Here is a 19,769-nt window from a genome sequence, read left to right as displayed (position 1 = left end):
AAAGTAAATGTTTACCCAGGAACAACCGAATAATTCTATGAAGAGCTAAACTTTTTTACATGCAAAAATGCTAGTAGTTCGGCCTACCAATGTTTGAGCTTCTGGCATAAAACCGACCATCCACAGCAAACATGTAACCGCAAACTACAAATGTGGTCCTGAGAAATGATCACGAGGTCATAACAAGTATTTAATTAAACCTTGATCACAAACATCCATGGGCTGTAACATTGCCTCAAACACTAATAAACTATGTGTTTGAAATATACAATATATATGGCCCACAAATAACATAATGGCAATCCATAGTTGAAGGATGTTATCCAGAGAGCTAAAGTTGATGGCCTATCCTCGGGATAGGCCATGGATATCTGATTGGTGGGGGTCTGGCACTAGAATGAGATAAGGCTGCAATACTGTGAACCGGAAAAACCCCTTTATCTCTTCAGAAAACCCCTTTTACGACATTACCTGAAAACGAGGCTTGTACGTGGCACACACTGTAATATTGGGGTGCAGTTGGCAAAAAGTAAACAACTCTACACAATTGTTCTTCACAATATTGATTTAACTATATCATGACCTTTATAATTCTGTCTGATTTGCAGAGAAGTTACATACCTGTATTTAGACGAAGAATTTCCTGCTATGAGACTATTTCTTGGGTCCCTGTATCCCTGTTGTCCTGTAAGAGAAGAACAATTGCCATTAACTATCTTTTCACAGCTGAAGTTTCCATTTTATCAGCAACCTACAAAGTAGGCGTGAAAAATACCACATACAAATATATATTTGCTTTTTTAATATATGAATACATGTTCAACCTGAGGATATTAGATTAGCTAAAAAATGGTCCACCATTCTTGGAATCTTGGAGTCACTTTCATCTCAGTTCATGGAAACTAACATATCCTTTTAGGCCTCACATAGGCCTCTTTCGCACGTCAGTATTTCAAAGCCAAAACCAGGAGTGGGTCCAACACACGGAAGAAGTACAAATCTTTCCATTATTTTTTCTCTGTTTATGTTATACTTCTGGGTCTAGCCTATAAATACTAATACAAAATACGCCCATGTGAAGCTAGCCTTACACATCAGATAAAATTCGGCCATCGGCAGACTTATGTCTGCCAAAAACGTGATCGGCCAGGTTGGAACGTTTAGTCTATAGTCATTAAAAAATACATGTGTATGGCATGATCGGCTGAATTCAACAGACCATTTGCCACTTTGTGCCAGCTCCAAGGAGTTAGTCTTTTTGTTCATACTCACTCCCTGATTGGCCAGTTGAGTCTCTTCAGTCACTGGTGGGATCATTCATACGAACGATCCTATGGACGAATAATCGGCCGCATTGCTTTAGGCTGAGTTCATGTGGCATAATTTTTGCAGATTTTTGCACTAAAACTCTGCAATAATGTACAGTATATTGCAAGCACATGGCTTTAAAAAAACAAACAAAAAAAACCAATACGATTTGGAATTAATCAATGCATATTTTAGAGCATGCTTCAGATTTTCAAATCCAGGGCATGTCGCGTATTTGCGTTAGAATCTGCATGGGAAGTTTCGCCGTGTGTTATTAAAGCCTGATGGAACACAAGTTTTATAATAATTCCTATATTTGTTAATTGAAAAATAAAATATGTGCTACACGTTGAATGTAAGTAAACACATCATAGATGTCCACTTGGCTTACAAAACTTCAATCATGAGATGAATACTAAGTATATATGTATACTGATAACGCTTGATAGTAATCCAAAGTTACACATATCATTTCCATTTTTAAGATAACAGGCTGAATCATTATATACCGTCGAAAAATGCTGCGATTCCACCGTAAAGATCGCAAATGAGAATAAAGAATAATACCCTTTTTTGTGCAAAATTAATAAAAAAGCTAATACTTACTGCCCAGCCGTTGTCATAGTGACGCTTTCTTCTGTTGTCCGTCCAGGCTGGCCTCCTGGGATGATGTTTGATCCCATGTGACTGCTGCAGCCAATCACAGGCTGCAGCAGTCACATGGACTGCAGCGTCATCTCAGGAGGCCAGACCGCACGGAGAACAGAGGGGCGCGTCGCCATGACAACAGCCTGGGTAAGTATAGACTTTTTTTTCAACCACTGCTTTCCGCAGCAAATATGCTGCCTGAAAAACATCACCACAATTTGGTTGGATACACGGCATACTTTTATGCAGCGTATCTGACCCGTGGGAACCCAGCCTAACAAATATTTGGGGCAGATTTGCTGCAGGAATTTCTGCAACTTTCCTCTTCATCAATGGGGCTTGCAGAAATCCGTGCCCATGCTACAGAAATAATCTCATTCAGATGTCCCAACTGTAATAAGGATCTAATACATATCCAAAATAGAGGATTTTTTCACATCTGTTTAACGTATGGGATTATTTTGAGTCTCCTTTGACTTCTATAGTGAATTCTCGGCCACAAATTGGCATCCAATGACGCACGCTGCATTTTTAAGGCACCCGACTCTGAGTAGAAAAACGTTCATGTGAATTGAACAATTAACAATTATAGGGTCGTATTGCACTCTTAGACCAGGATACTACATGGATGTAAAAAACACATACTTGCGTGTGCTGCTGTATCTTTGTATGCAGGATTTTTTTGTACGAATTCTGTGTAGCATGGATAACACCCCATAAAAGACAATGAAGACTCAATTTGCATCCGTGTATGCAGAACTGTGTGAAAACCCATATGGGTACTGTCGGAGTACTGATTTTTTTATTCTGAACTGTTGGCAATGTTTTGAAGCAGAAAATACAGTACACTGGAACTCATACAATACTGGTACAAAATACCATGGAGAACTCATACAATACTCGTACAAAACACCATTCGAAAACATAGAGTAAAAAATACAGTTCTATAAAGAACTTCACAAGTTTAGTTTGCCCATCTGTACAGAGAGTCATATGGTAATGATTTTTTCAGAAGCTCGTGTACATGAGGCTTACAGGCTATGTACACCTTTGAAAATATTTTTTTTATAAAACAGGATATCAGTGTAATCAAATTACTTTTTATTAAAAATTATTTTACTCCTTTAGATACAGCTGCTACAGAGAAGCTGTATCTTGCGCTGTCACTGAACCCGTCAGTCCCGCTGACCTGTCCAATCACACTGATACACTGTTTCATAAAAAAAATAAATATATATTTTTCAAAAGGTGTACATAGCCGGGAATGAAAAAGAAAACGCCTTCAGGGCCTTGCTGCATGCTGTCTCACCTCTTAAAGATGAGGCATGATGGCATACATTTCCTGTTGATTCAAGTAGTCTATGGCACAGTACACGTGCTGCTATTTGCACAGTCACACATTGTGGATTTCCGTTTTAATGAATGAGACATCATGAACCCAACATGGGAGATGCACTGTATTAGTGGCAGAGGCGTAGCTAGGAGTTCAGCACAAGGGAGCGAAACACATCTCAGTGGGCCCAAACCCAGTGGGCACCCCAACACATGTTTAAAACTGAAGAGGCGGATCCAGGGGGGTCAGGCTAACGTAAACAGCGTAGTTTGCTGTGCTACACTCTCTCTGTAAACTTCCATAGCAGTGAATAGGGGTTACGGAAACAGCTACGCTGTTTACGTAACTTCCATTTACCGTACAGTGCCTCCCCACTACAATATAATACCCCCATAGCTGCCCCCACACAGGATAATGCCCCTATAGCTGCCCCACACAGGATAATGTCCCCTTAGCTGCACCCCACACAGTATAATGCCCCCATATCTGCCCTTATACAGTATAATGCCCCCATAGCTGCCCCCACACAGTATTATGCCCCCAAAGCTGCCCCATTCAGTACAATACCCCCTGCTGAGGAAGAATATACAGTATAATGCCCCCATAGCTGCCCTTATACAGTATAATGCCCCCATAGCTGCCTCCTCACACAGTATAATGCCCCTATATTGCCTCCTCACACAGTATAATGCCCCCATAGTTGCCCTTATACAGTATAATGCCCCCATAGCTGCCCCCCACAGTATAATGCCCCCATAGCAGCCCTTATACAGTATAATGCCCCCATAGCTGCCCTTATACAGTATAATGCCCCCATAGCTGCCCCACACAGTATAATGCCCCCATAGCTGCCCTTATACAGTATAATGCCCCCATAGCTGCCCCCCACAGTATAATGCCCCTATATTGCCACACACAGTATAATGCTCCCATAGCTGCCCCACACAGTGCAATGCCCTCATAGCTGACCCCCACACAGTATTATGCCCCCATAGTTGCCCCCACACAGTATAATGCCCCCATAGATGCCCCCACACAGTATAATGCCCCCATAGCTGCCCTTATACAATATAATGCCCCCATAGCTGCCTTCACACAGTATAATGCCCCCATAGCAGCCCCTATACAGTATAATGCCCCCATAGCTGCCCCACACAGTATAATGCCCCCAAAGCTGCCCCATTCAGTACAATACCCCCTGCTGAGGAAGACTATACAGTTTAGACAGGGACGTGCTACAGGCACCCAGCCCACCCCTGGGCATCTTAGTGGGCCCAGGGAAACTGCCCTCCCTGCCCCCTGCTAGCTATGCCACTGATTAGTACCTGTACAAAGGGAAAATGAGGTAGTTGCTCATGGCAACCAAATTCTATCTCTCATTTTTCAGAGGCCCTTTGGAAAATATAAGCAGTGACCTGACTGGCTGTCATGGGTGACTCTCGCTTTTCTTTTGCACCACTTTTGATACAACTTCCCCATGGCTCCTAAAAGCAGGGATTAATAGCACAGGCTATGGGTCGCATGATACATTTGGGTGTATAGTAAATATTTATCAATATATAGATACAGATGCAGAAGACATTAGATGTAAAGCTCTGAACAGAGAAGTAATTGTATTACCTATGTAAAATCTATGATGGGTGCTCCACTCATAACCTTTTACAGGCAGCCAATCTCATAATTACAATTTTATCTACTACTCTCGGGTTTAAACAATTTACTGGCAGAGGGAATGAAATATTTTTACTTAATCTCCAGAGACATGGAAACTTTCTTCCTCCAAATACTTTGCTCAGGGAGAATGCAATATATTCCCTGCTCAACCATTGCTGTAATACATGTGGGATACATTTATGTTAACCCCTCAATTCCTAACAGTGTAATCTACGGGGATAACAAATGTCTTGGACAGAAACGAGGGAAACACATGTTCTTAACAATCAAAGGGTCCTGAGAAAACTATGTTGTCATTTGTTTTTACATAGGGTTTTTACATCAGTGGTTTAGGCTATGTTCACACATTGCTTAATAATGACACTGTGGAACTGGCCTAAAATATCCATACCAAAAGCATAAAAAACAGATGCATTTCGTTGTTGTTTTGGTGCGGAAGTTAGCCATGGATTTTCATTCCTTGCATTGCAATTAATTAAATATACGGAAAAAATCTGCACATTTCCGCAACCGCATAGGGCATGCTGCAGATTTGATAATACGCAGTTTACCTACAATCTATAGTGCAATGTTAGTGAACTGGATTTTAACAAACCCCATTCACTCACAACATAAAAATCTGCTGCGTATTGTAGACATGCTGCAGATTTTCAAATCATGGCCTTCAAATCTACAATATTGCAGAAATGTTACAGATTTTACTGCAGATTTCATTCATTGCAATGCAAAGAAAAATCAGCGACTAATTTCTGCTCCAAAATCAACAACAAAATACATGCATATTTCATTGTGTATTTCGGTACAAATTTTTAGGCTGGTTTCACAGTCATTTTTACGAGATGTGTGAAGCCATAGGTAGCAACTTTTGTTAACTAGTTATGTGCTTGGTGCTTGCAACCCATACTATTGTATACTTATGATCAATCACAGGGCTGGCGTCAGCACCACTACCCTTGAGGGGGGCCCACTCGGCCACCGAGTGCTTTACGCTGCCACTGTCATGGAGGAGCGGAATCCCCGGTCAGAGCATTGCCAATGCTCTGGTCGGTGATTCCGCGCCTGGAGAAGCCCCTGGCGTCACTATCCATATATGAATAGTGATACCAGGGGCTCCTCCCAGGAGGGGAATCCCCAGCCAAAGCGTTACCGATGCTCTGGCCGGTGATTCCACTCCTGGAGGAGACCCTGGTGTCACTATCCCTATATGGACAGTGACATCAGGGGCTACTCCTGGAGCGGAATCCCCGGCTAGAGTGTTGCCGACGCTCTTATCCGGGGATTCCACTCCTAGAGGGAGCCCCTGACATTACTATCCAAATAAGGACATTGAAGTCATTGCCGACGCTCTGGCCGGGGATTCTGCTCCTGGAGAAGTCTGACGTCTTAAGCCTAACAGGGCAGCAGAAGATGCAGGGCGCTCAGCTGAGTTCTTCTGTACCTTCGTTTCAGTGACGATGGGGGACTCAGTTCCCACCACATTTTTACATACAATAGGCAGTATACGTCTAGAACCAAAAATACACTTATATTGTACATTATCTATAGACCTCTACGAGACAGACATGTTCCAAAAATATCTAATTTTAGTATATTTCTTACATGCTTACTGTTTTACAAAACAGGACACCACAAAAAAGTTTACGTTAGATGTTTTTTTCTAAAGGAAGTCAATGTTAATGCCCTTTTACGCGGCCAATGATCGAATGCTCGTTCCCGATCATTGCCCTGTGTAAACAAGGCAAAGATCAGCTGTTGAACAAGCAAACGCTCGTTCATCGACTGCTCGCATCTTTTATATTATATGACCCAAAAAGTGATTGCTAGTCAGCAGATGTGTTGCCGACATGATGCAAATGAATGGGGACGAATGATTGTAGTAACGATCGTTCGTCCCCATACATTACCGATGCTTGCTCCTTGTAAATGGATCTAACGAGTGCCGTTCTTCGTGCTGTATTGTCGACCAGCGAACGTTTTTATGGCCAGTAGTCTGAAAGGACAGGAGAGATTATACAGCAGTACAGACCAGTGTTGCTGATAATCCAGCACTGGGGTGACATCAAAATCTTACCAGCAGCCCGTGCTCCTGGCTGTGCTCCTGCTTCCTCCCCCTGCTCACCCCTACCCCCTCCATAGACCTACATGCAGTGTGTGTTGCTGAGTCTCTCCCTCTCTCCCACTCTCTCCCCCTCTCTCTCTCTCAGGAGGTGGACAGCAGATTACAGGAAGGGAGACACCTAGTGGTAGTAACTTCACACAGAATTTTCATGGATAAAACAAGTAAATTATAAGGTTGTTTTATAGCAGGTATACTATTAGAATAGAATAAGTTGTTTGAAAAGTTAGTATCCATTTAATACTACTCACAACTGAGAGATTGCAACAATGGGGGAGATCTAGGCAAAATGTGCTGAATTTCTGGCACAAATTGCAACAAAAAAAGTGACGTACATTATGTGTGCCAAATGTATTCTGTGTTTTAGACAATTTTTGCACCTTACTAGACAGATTTGAAAAGTTTCTACAAAAAGGGGTGTTGCCAGATTTGTGACCGACCCCGCTGTACTCCATGTACAAGCAGGAGCAGTAGTACAGAGATTACATGGGGTACAGTGGGGTCGGTCACATGTCCAAGAGTCGTATTGTAATCAAAAAAGGCTGTGCAACTAGACTTCCGGTCCTCCATCAGCGCTATAAAAATCTATTGTTCCCATCCTCACATAATAATATCCAGGTATTCATCATATTAGGGGTTCCCTTCTCGTTACAATTTACACTCTATGAACACAGCAATAACTAGAAGGATTTGATTATTATGACCCTGCTGACCCGGTTTCTGTATTTCTTATAGACTTGTATGGAAGAGTTAAAATTGAGGAACAGTAGCAGAAATCCCTCTGACAAGCTTTCTATAAACTCTTCAAATGTAAGCATAGGAGATTTACAGTGAAACCCTACACACTAAATAACAAATGCACATAGCAGTATCCACTGAACTGACAAGTGTTTCTAACAATGTTATGGCTGAATCTCCAACACAGAAACCTTCTGGAAGGAATCACAATGAATTATAGAATGAGGGATGGCTTGGTACATTGCGGATTACAACAAGTAAGAAAATGGCCAATATTGCACAACGGAAACATATAACGTTTGGAAAAGCGAAAGATGTCGATTTTAGGTCCAAATTTCTGTGCTGTTTAATTTTCATTACATGTATCTTTATTGGGTCGGAGCTCTGTTTTTCTTATACAAAGCTCCAAATCCCCTACATAGACAGATTTAAAAACCTAACATGCTGGCTGCCTGCAACCACCACTAGAGGGAGCATGGAAGCTAACTAAATTTAAAGGGGTATTCCCATCTCGGACAATTATGGCATATCCACGGCACCTATCTCTGAACAGGGGCCGCCTTTTTCCCCATCCTATTTTTTCCCACTGTTGCTAGGCTCCGGCCACTAAGTTACGAGGTGGCTGGGTTTTTGACAAAACAGCCAAGCGTGTTTTGATACGCTGTTTACTGGAACTCGGGAGCTATGGAAACAGCATTGTTCGCTTTGCTACGCTATTTCCGTAACTTCCATTCACTTCTATTGGAGTTCAGGAAACAGCGTAGCAAAACGCACTCTGCTTTTTCAGAAAAAACCTGACTACCTTGTATCTTAGTGACTGAAGCCCAGCGACAGCATGAGATGGTAAGATAGGGGAGGGGTTAGAGGGCCCCCTTCTAAAGATAGGTGCAGGTCCCATAGGACCAAACATATAAAACATATTGTTGGAGGTATGCTTTAAATCTAAGGCTGTGTTCACACACACTATTTACGGACGTAATTCGGGCGTTTTAGCCCCGAATTACGTCCGAAAATACGGCTCCAAAGCAGCAGCACACATCTGCCCATTCATTTGAATGGGCTTTACGATGTTCTGTGCCGACGGTCATTTTTTTTACGCGCCGCTGTCAAATGACGGCGCGTAAAAAAGACGCCTGCGTCAAAGAAGTGCCTGTCACTTCTTGAGACGTAATTGGAGCCGTTTTCCATTGACACCATGGAAAAACAGCTCCAATTACGTCCGTAATGGACGCAGCGAAAAGCGCCTGCACTTGCCATTACGTCTGAAATGCCGGAGCGGTTTTCTCCTGAAAACAGCTCCGTAATTTCAGCCGTAACGGACGCTGCCGTGTGAACATACCCTAAGTGTCTGGGAAGGGCTGAGAGGTAACCGGGTGGTGGAGACTTCTGGGCTATTGCTCGTTTTGTTCTTCCTATAGTCCTGCCCTGGTTGAAGTTCTTAAAGCGTACCTGACCTTTTAAAGGGGGCTTTTCAGAATAAGCTGTCATATGTGTATACATGAGGATGTATAAAAGACACATGTAAACTCAACTGTATCAATTTAATTATTATTTTACCTCTTTCCATTGGTAAGAGATAAAAATAACAACCATGGAAAAATGAACGTGACAGAACCCAGCTGTGTCAGTAACTCCTTAAATGTAAACAGGATACAGCAATAAATCCCCTAAACTAAGGGTAAGGCCACACGGTGCGTCATTGACGCGGATTTGTTGCGTTAGAAAACCGCATGCGGTCAACTGCATGCGTTTTTTGTCTCTGGATGGGTATGTTCACACGGCAGCGTCCATTACGGCTGAAATTACGGTGCTGTTTTCAGGAGAAAACAGCACCGTAATTTCAGCCGTAATCGCATTTGCAGGCGTCTTTCGCTGCGTCCATTACGGACGTAATTGGAGCTGTTTTTCCATGGAGTTCATGGAAAACGGCTCCATTTACGCCTGAAGAAGTGACAGGCACTTCTTTGACGCGAGCGTCTTTTTTACGCACCGCCTTTTGACAGCGGCGCGTAAAAAAAATGACTGTCGGCACAGAACATCGTAAGACCCATTCAAATGAATGGGCAGATGTTTGCCGACGCTTTTGAGCCGCATTTTCGGACGTAATTCGGGGCTAAAACGCCCGAATTACGTCCGTAAATAGTGTGTGTGAACCCAGCCTTAGGGTATGTGCACACGATAACTGCAATTACGTCTGAAAATACGGAGCTGTTTTCAAGGGAAAACAGCCCCTTATTTTCAGACGTTTTTTGAGCAACTCGCGTTTTTCGCGGCGTTTTTCACGTCCGTTTTTGGAGCTGTTTTCATTTGAGTTTGAGAAAACGGCTCCAAAAACGTCCAAAGAAGTGTCCTGCACTTCTTTGACGAGGCAGTCATTTTACGCGTCGTCGTTTGACAGCTGTCAAACGACGACGCGTAAATTACAGGTCGTTGGCACAGTACGTCGGCAAACCCATTCAAATGAATGGGCAGATGTTTGCCGACGTATTGGAGCCGTATTTTCAGGCGTAAATTGAGGCATAATACGCCTCGTTTACGCATGAAAATAGGTCGTGTGAACCCAGCCTAATGCTGCAGTTCTGTTACTTTTATTACGCACATAGTTTATGGACATAGTTGTCACCCGGGTTGAAGTTTGTTAGGTGTTTCCTGTATATAGTTCATTACAAGGCATTGCAGAACGGTCAGTAAAAACGCAAGCAGTTCAGCAACAACATTGGCAGCGCGGTCATTAACCGCATGCGGTCGGACATTATGAAGATGCGGTCAACTACACAGAAAACACATTGTAATATAATAGCAGCCGTCTGTCCATAACACAAATTTCACCATTGACTTCTATTGAAAAATAACTTGCTGCGGTTTAAAAACGCAACATAAGCGCAACTTGCCCTAAGTGTAAAATGAAAAACACCAGTAGCTTTAATAACATGACACTGCATTAAAGAGGATCTGTCACTAGTTTAGTAATGCCCAATCTCCTAGCTAATCTAATAGGCGCTGTCACACAGATAATGCTAGTGAAAATTGTGTCCTAAAAAGTTTATTTTTTAAAAAAGTTATGAGCTTTTTTCTAAATATGCAAATGAGCCTTTATTAGACAACTGGGAGGTAACAGCAGCACTACCTCACAGCCTCTGACGCTGTCCTATCAGCATGAAGCTGCTTCACACAGTGTGAGAGACTGAGGCTGGAGGGAAGGGGGATCACTTCAAACAGCCATACCTCCGGCTGTGGACCACCTAGAACAGTGGTGGCATATGAAAGATGAGATTTTAATCTTTCATATGGCATTGCAGTTCTATCTGTGAAACAGCCGGAGGTATCACCAGTTAAAAACACAGTCGGGAATGGAAGCTGTATACTATGTGATCACACTGTGTTTCTGAGCAGGGAAGAGGAGAACTGTATGAGCCGATTGGACAGCGTCATATAGAAAACATTATACTGCCCAGAGTGAAAATAAAGAGTCACCTCCTATTTGGTAAGTATTTGGTAAGTATAGCCAAATTAGCATATTTATAAAAATGCTCATAACTTTGCAAATAATAAAAGTGTTTGAAAACAAATCACACTGTAGTTATCAGCATCATAACAACTATTAGATTAGTTAGGAGATAGGGAATTAATAAACTAGTGACAGATCCTCTTTAAAGGGGTTATGCGGGGACCGAAAAGTATTATCAGTGCACTCAATGTACTATGTGAGTAAACTGCTAATATACATTCCGGCCCACCGCCGTGCTGATTTTGAGTTTTAAATCGATTTTTATAGCACTGGCGGGGGACTGGAAGTCTAGTGTTACAGTCTTCCTTCATGATGACACCACATGACCGGCCCCGCTGCACTCTATGAACGAGCAGTAGCAGTAGTACAACGGTTACATAGAATAGAGCGGGGCCGGTCACATTATGAGGAGTCGTGTCGTCATGAAGAAAGACTGTGCAGTTTATAATCCTGCCTTATTCAATAAAAAATTCTGTGTCTTTTGACTGCTGTTACCAGATAGGTCTTTTCAAGCACTTGATAAGCAATAACTACACTGTTTAATACCGTATTACTGTTTAATAAAATGTAATCACCATGGTAACAAACATTGAAACGACCGCAATATAAGGGCAGATTCACACGAACGTTGCGTTTTTGCGCGCGCAAACAACGCAGCGTTTTGCGAGCGCAAAAACCATTTGACAGCTGCGTGTGTCATGCGTGTCTGATGCGCGGCTGCGTGATTTTCGCGCAGCCGGCATCATAGAGATGAGGCTTGTCAACGCCCGTCACTGTCCAAGGTGCTGAAAGAGCTAAATCTTTCAGCACCCTCGACAGTGAATGCCGAACACAACAGCGAAAAACCTGTAAAAAAAAAAGATAAAGTTCCTACTTACCGAGAACTTCCCGGCCGTTGCCTTGGTGACGCGTCCTTGGTGACGCGCCTCTCTTGACATCGGGCCCCACCTCCCTGGATGACGCAGCAGTCCAAGTGACCGCTGCAGCCTGTGATTGGCTGCAGCCTGTGCTTGGCCTGTGATTGGCTGGAGCTGTCACTTGAACTGAAGTGTCATCCCGGGAGGTCCGACTGCAGGAAGGAGACAGGAGTAATCGGTAAGTTAGAACTTCGGTTTTTTTTTACAGGTTAATGTATTTTGGGATCGCAAGTCACTGTCCATGGTGCTGAAACAGTTTAACTCTTTCAGCACCATGGACAGTGACTATCTCCTGACGTCGCGTACCAATAATTTTTTTGCCGGGATCGGCCAAAACGAGTTTGGCCGAACCCGGTGAAGTTCGGTACGCTTGTCCGGCTTCGCTCATCGCAAAGACACTCCGTTTGGATGTTCGGAAACAGAAAAGCACGTGGTGCTTTTCGGTTTTCATTCATCCTTTTCACTGCTGTTGCGCGAATCACGCTCGTCCCACGGAAGTGCTTCCGTGTGGTGCGCGTGATTTTCACGCACCCATTGACTTCAATGGGTGCGTGATGCGTGAAATACGCAGAGTTATTGAACCTGTCGCGCTTTTAGCGCAGCAGACAAACGCTGCGCAAAAAGCACGGACTGTCTGTACTGCCCCATAGACTTGTATTGGTCCATGCGTGCCGCGTGAAAACCACGCGGCCCGCACGGACCGAATACACGCTCGTGTGAATCCCCCCTAACACTGAGCAATACATTGCACAGAGAATTCCAAGAGAAATCCCCATGAGTCTAAAACAAACGGATAATAAGGCTATGTTCACACTGACGTCAGAGATTTTGGCGGTAGTCCAATCACATCTGACAGTAAAAATAGCACAGCATGCAGAACTATTCTTGCAAACAAAATGATGGACACCATAGCGGAACCATGATGGACCCTATTTTAAGTCAATGGGGTTTGTTTGGTGCCATTGAGATCTGTCAAACCATGCATTTGGCACTGCGTCATTGGTTATGAATGGAAGCTATAACTCAGATGTGAACAGAGTCTAAGAGCTACACAGCAACACCTTGCTCTCTTGCGTGGTAGTCACATTGATCCACCCATCTGCTGATCATAATGTACATAAGTTTATAACAAACAAAAATAGATTTTCTGATACCTGTATACCTTTTTTCCCCCCAGAAACAGCGCCCCCTTATCCATGGTCTGTGTCTGGTATTGCAACTCAGTCTCTTTAAAGTTAATGAAACTGAACTTCAACTTCACAGGCCATGGACAAGTGTGGGACGGTTTCTGAAAAAAAGCAGACCCGTTTCTTGTTCCCCTTTAACTTAGTTATATTTTTTATAACGTGTTACTTGTTGTTAACAAACAGTAACAGTATAAATAGAAACAATGTAAGGCTACGTTCACATTGGCTTCGTAGATGCTGTCATATTTGCCGGGAAAAATAGCGCTGATATAGCACTATTTTTCTCGTTAAAACAATGAACAAATTGGCAGAACACTATAGGCCCCATTGTAAGTCAACGGGGTTCGTCAGACACCGGTGGTATCCATCTTGCTACTGGTCCAACTATGTGTTGTGGTTTCTGCTATAAACTGAAATCCTGATGCAAGTGTGAACAGAGCCTTACTACATTATCGCTGGGTCCTAAATTCAAAACTATAGTAAAAGACTAAGGCCCAGTCCACACAGAGTTTTTTATGCTGATTTTGACGCGGAAACCGTGTCGGAATCAGCGCCAAAATGCAAAAAATCAGCATGCACTTTCTTGCCGCGTTTCCGCCTCTGACCTACCATTGAAATGGGAGGCAGAAAAAGCATTTTTCGCTGCATTTTTTTTGCCCGCGGTGCTCTATGAACGTGGGTGAAAAATGCCACTAAAAACGCCGCAAAAAACACGGCAAGAAAGTGCAAGCAGGTCAAAATTGACCTCAAAATACCTAATGCCGTGTTCACGCAAATTTTGACTTGCCTGCACACTGTTTGCCGTGTTTTTTACTGCGTTTTTCGCCCATAGACATTGAGCAGAAACACAGCGAAAAACGCTTTCTTTGCCTCCCATTGATGTCAATGGGAGGTCAGAGACGAAAACGCCTGAAAGAAAGATGAGGCTGGACGGCAGCACGGAGGGCTTAAGGGAAAGCCTCCATGACTGCCAAATGAGGGAAGGTCAGCCAATAGGAAGGGAAAGGGTTAGTGGAGGCAGGGAAAAGGGAGGAGACGGAGATGGGAGGAGTTGGGGGTGAGGTATCTGTTCCTCCCGCTGTTTTCGGCATTGAGCCGGAAGCAGCGGGAGGAACAGGTAAAAAATTAGCTCCCACTGCTCCTGCTTACTGGCGATGTCGTCTCCGGTCACAATGCTCGATCAGCTGCGGGCAGCAGCTGCGTACCATGATCCGGGGCGGCTGGAGGAGACAGTGGCGGCGCTGGCCCGGATCCCTCAGGCGGGCCCGTCTTCACGCCGAGCCCGGCGCTCTGTGTCGGCAGTTAGCACTGATGCACTCCCCTCCCCCGCCCCCCTCTCAGGCGCTGGTGACATGGCGGCGGGGGGAGAGTTGATACTTGCTGCCCCTGCTCCAATAAAGCAGAGGGCGTCGTTGGGAGCGGCGGTTGCTCAGGCTCGGTCACCCCGCCGCTCCCGGCGGTCCCGCCCACCTGAACGTTTGAGTACAGATGTGGCCCCGCGGGCCCGGCGTCGCCGGGGGAGCCCTTCTAAGGACGCTGCAGGCCAGGCTGCTGGGACGGGCGTCTCCTCCCAGGGCCTGCGTCCTGGCAGGAATCCCCAGCCGCAACGGGGCTCGAGAGTTAACAGGGAGTCGCAGGCCGGGCTCCCTGTCACGCCCCCACCTTCAGACGCAGTGTTCAGAGTGCAGTCCATGGCCGCCCCGCATGGTGATGGGCAGGCTTCCTCGAGATCATCGGTGAGGACGCCAAGATCAGCGACGACGACGAGGCAACAGGTCCGGTCGGAAGTCTGGGTCCCTGCGGTCGGGCGGCAGGTTGTCGGCCCCTCTGCCAGCGTGCCGGGGTCCCCGTGTCGGAGATGTCGGTGCGAGTACCAGTCGGCAGCGAGAGAGGATCTGGAAGATGGAGAGCTGGATGAGTCGCAGCGCGGTCAGAATTTTCCGGCTGGCGGGAACACAGCGCCTGGGCAGCCTGGTTAGTGTGGAACTCCTACTTTACCGTATCCAGCAATTTTCATGTCGGGTGTTGGGGGTGGGGCAGCGAGCGCGGAGGTATCGGCTGTCGTTAGTGACGTTGTCGGGCGCGATGGCTTATCGGATTTAGTGGGTTGTTTGCGCGAGTTAGTCGGGCGCTTAGATAGGCCTGTAGTTCCAGCGGGGTCCCCGATGGTGGTCTGGGAAGGTCCTCGTGATGTACAGTCACGGTCCATGGTTGGTGATGTTCCGGGGGTATCCAGGGAAGCAGTAGCAGTGTCTGTCCAAACCGAGGCGCAGAAGGATGGGGATAGAATTCGGCTTGATGATCGTGCTTGGGGCGAGGTTTACGTCTGTTTTGAGGGCCCTTTAGGGGCTCACCTTAAGCAGGAGGTCCGGGAACGGATTTGGAAGGATGAGTACGTGGAAATTTTTTCTCTTCTGCCGCTTGCAAAATGTTCGTCAATTGGTCGCAAGCTTTTGCTATTTTGGCAAGTGTGATCGGGGAAAAGGCGCCGGAAAATTGCTCGGCGTTGTTTTGTTATTTCGATGCCATCGGGGAGGCCTATCGGGCGTACGGGGGTCAGGTGTGGTTGCGGTACGATGAGCAATTTTGCCAGGGGAAGGCAGTCCGGCCGGCGATCCGGTGGGATCAAAAAGGATATTGCGCTGTGGTTAGGGGTTACGGCCCCGGTTAAGCAGTCCTTTCCCGGGAGCGTTGGCCAAGGTGGTCAGTCTAGTCAGTCCGGACAGGGCTCTGGGTCAAAACTTGGGTTCTGCTGGCAATTCAATGATGGCCAGTGTACGTTCGGTGCCACATGTAAATTTAAGCATGTCTGTTTGGAGTGCAAAGGCTCCTCGCATGGGGCCGCAAAATGTATACGAAAAGGGAAGCGGTCAGGCCCTCAGTCCTCCTCCGTTGGTCAAGGGGTGGTCGCCGGTGAGGGTGGAAAGGATGGCCCGGTATCTAAGTGAATATCCGAATAGAGTTGCAGCCAAGTTAATTTATGAGGGGTTTTTGTTTGGTTTTGTTATCCCCCCTCCTCCGTATGAGGTTCCGGTTACACGGCGCAACCTTAAGTCGGCTTATCTGCACTCAGCGGTCGTTTCGGAAAAACTTTTGAAAGAAGTTTCATTGGGTCGCATGGCCGGGCCTTTTGTCGAGCCGCCGATAGAGAATCTAGTGGTATCCCCCTTGGGAATCGTGCCAAAGCGGGAGCCCCATAAATTCCGTTTGATTCAGCATTTGTCTTTTCCCAGGGGGATCGTCGGTGAATGATGGGATAGATCACGATTTATGCTCGGTTGTTTACACGTCATTTGACAAAGCGGTGGTGTTAGTGCGGGAGGCGGGGCCCGGGGCGTTGTTGGCAAAGACTGACATTGAGGTGGCTTTTCGCTTGCTGCCGGTACATCAAGAGAGCCAACGGCTGTTGGGTTGCTTCTGGAATCCGGGGTTTTATGTCGATAGGTGTCTTCCAATGGGGTGCTCTCTTTCTTGCGCATACTTCGAGGAATTTAGTAGTTTCGTGGAATGGGTGACGAAGGGCGTAGCTGGGGTGGATTCATTAATACATTATCTTGATGATTTTTTGTGTGTCGGCCCTAGCGGTTCCCCTGTTTGCGGTAACTTATTGTATTCCTTGCAGAAGGTTGCGACGGATTTTGGAATTCCTCTGGCGCCTGGTAAAACTGAGGGCCCGTTCTCTACCATCTGTTTTTTAGGGATCGAAATTGATTCTGTTGCAATGGAGTGCAGGCTTCCTGAGGATAAATTACTGCCATTGCGGCAGGAGGTGAGGCGTGCCTGCCGATTGAAGACCACTTTGCGCGATCTCCAGTCTCTGCTGGGGAAGTTGAACATTGCCTGTAGGATTATGCCAGTGGGTAGAGTTTTTAATAGGCGATTGGCGGCAGCGACGGCGGGTATCCGGGCATCCCATCATTACGTGAGGATTGGGATGGAACACAGGGCGGATCTGCAGGTCTGGGATGCGTTCCTTGGGCAATATAATGGTAGATCTTTGTGGATGTCGCCGGTACAGGATATGAGCGAGTTGGAGCTGTTTACTGACGCGGTGGGGTCCGGTGGTTTTGGCGCGTATGCAGGAGGTCAATGGTGTGCGGGGAACTGGCCGGAGAGCTTGGTGATCAGTGGTCTTACGCGGAATCTGGCCCTGCTCGAGCTGTTCCCCGTCGTGGTTGCGGTGACCATCTGGGGGGACAGGCTCAGGGATAAAAAGTTTTGTTTCCACTGCGATAACATGGGAGTGGTGTTGGCAATTAACAACATATCAGCATCTTCTCCGCCTGTGGTTCAGTTGTTGCGTCACCTAGTCTTGGTGTGCTTGTCTTTAAACACGTGGGTAGTTGCGGTGCATGTACCGGGGGTTTACAATTGTATTGCTGATGCTCTTTCTCGCTCACAGTGGGATCGCTTTCGTCAATTGGCATCGGGAGCAGAGCTGTTCGGTTTGGCTTGCCCGGGACATCTCTGGGATCTGGTTTCGGTCCCGTGAACGGTTGATCGAACGGTCGTTGGCTAGTGCGACTTGGAGCGCTTATTCGGCTTGTTGGCAGCAGTGGGTAAGAGTGTTGGGTAACGTCAGCACGGAGCAAGACAGGTTGGTGGCATTGTTGTACTGGTTGAGGGATGCTTGGGAGGCAGGGTTTTCTCTGGCTAAGGTGAATAGTTTCGTTGCTGGTTTGGCATTTGGATTTAAATTACGGGGTTTTCAGGATGTGTCCAAGAATTGTTTAGTAAGGCAAGCTTTGAAAGGTTTGCGTCGCGGCAGGGCTGAAGCAGATCAGAGGCGACCCGTGTCATTTACCCTCCTTGGTTCGCTGGGTGCGTCGCTGGGGGCTGTTTGTAATTCGCTTTATGAGGTAGAGTTGTTTCGTTTGGCTTTTTCCCTCGCGTTTTTTGGAGCACTCAGAATTGGGGAGTTGGTTTCTCCTAGTACGGCGAGGGCTGGGGAATTGCGACAGGCGGATATGGGTCTATATGGGGATAGACTCGAGATGTTTTTGCGGCGGTCCAAGACTGATCAATTGGGACAGGGTAAGCGGATAGTGTTGTTTGCCCTCCCCGGGTCGGCGATGTGTCCGGTTGCTTGTATGGTTGCTGTCAAGCCACGGGGTGAGGTGCCTGAGTCGCCATTGCTCCGTCATGAGAATGGCTCGTTTTTGTCCAGGTATCAATTTGGTGCTGTATTCAAAAAATGCTTGGCTGAGGTTGGAGTTCGGTATTACTCGTCTCACTCGTTTAGGATCGGCGCGGCTACAGAAGACTTACGTGCGCCCTCATTTGTTGTGAGTTTGTAAATTGTGTTTTGATGGCCTTTATGTGCGTTTGCTTGTCATTTCATTTCAGATCATCGCCCCTGTTTAGTTTGGCTGTTAGGACACTCTTATGTGCACTGGGGGGCACTGCGGGCGGACGTTCGCCCAGATGGCCGTCAGCTTCGCATTCCGCGGCAAGATGCGGTTTTACATTGGCTGGGATTCCGAGGTATGTTATGGACTGGGTATTGACCGAGTTTCAAACATACTCTCAGCTAGATAGAGTCCCGGAGGTTTTGGTGTTACATGTTGGGGGGAACGATCTGGGAGTACGCCCTTTTCGCGAGTTAGAGCGGGATATAAAGCACGATTTGTTGTGTCTGTGGGCGTCTTATCCATGCTTAGTGATTGTTTGGTCGGACATAGTTCCAAGGAAGTTTTGGCGCTTGGCAAGATCAGTGGAGAGGGTTACTAAAGCCCGCATCAAAGTGAACCGGGCGCTGTCACGTTTTTTTGCCAAGAACGGGGGCATTTGTGTTCGACACAGGGATTTGGAGTCTGGAGTCGGAAATTATTGGCGGAGTGATGGAGTACATTTGACCGAGGTTGGAATTGATCTGTGGAGCCTGGCCTTAGCAGAAGGAATTGAGAGGGCGGTGGTGGTTTGGAGGGACTCACAGGCTTAAGGGGGTCAAGGCCTGTTTCGCTGTGGCGGGGGGAGTCCTTGAGGTTGGTCAGTACAAAATGGTGGTGGGGGGGGGGTCGCATCGGGGGTATGCGTCCCCCAAAAAGGTATATCATTTGAAGACTTCATAGGATGTTATCCCTTTGAAGTGGTCTTCTGGTGGTTGGAGCCATCTGCAGTGGTGAGCGGTGCCTCCGAGCTGGTTTACGGCTGGAGGTAAAGAGTTGGTGGTGGTTTGCAGATGGCTAACTTAAAGGAAAACCGATGTAAATGGCTCCAAGGACTTCCCCTGCTCTGTTAAGTGTTAATAATGTTGATTGTTATTTCTGATTCTGACCCATGTTATGTCATGTGAATTATAGGAGGAATTCTCTGGTCGAATTCCTAAAGGAGTATTCTG

General features: G+C 46.2%; 1 long non-coding RNA gene across 1 annotated transcript in view; it reads right to left on the bottom strand.

Annotated features, from left to right (window-relative positions):
- Positions 1–621: 621 nt before the first annotated feature.
- The window catches only part of LOC142698904 (uncharacterized), a 66,567-nt gene continuing 47,419 nt past the window's right edge, over positions 622–19,769 (bottom strand). The window contains exon 3 of the long non-coding RNA XR_012865835.1: positions 622–685. This is a non-coding gene — a long non-coding RNA (uncharacterized LOC142698904). The remainder of the gene's footprint in view (positions 686–19,769) is intronic.

This window comes from Rhinoderma darwinii, unplaced genomic scaffold, assembly GCF_050947455.1.
Source record: "Rhinoderma darwinii isolate aRhiDar2 unplaced genomic scaffold, aRhiDar2.hap1 Scaffold_1047, whole genome shotgun sequence".
NCBI lineage: Eukaryota > Metazoa > Chordata > Amphibia > Anura > Rhinodermatidae > Rhinoderma > Rhinoderma darwinii.
The sequence above is the reverse complement of the archived record's forward strand: the minus strand, read 5'-3'. Positions and strand labels throughout refer to the sequence as shown.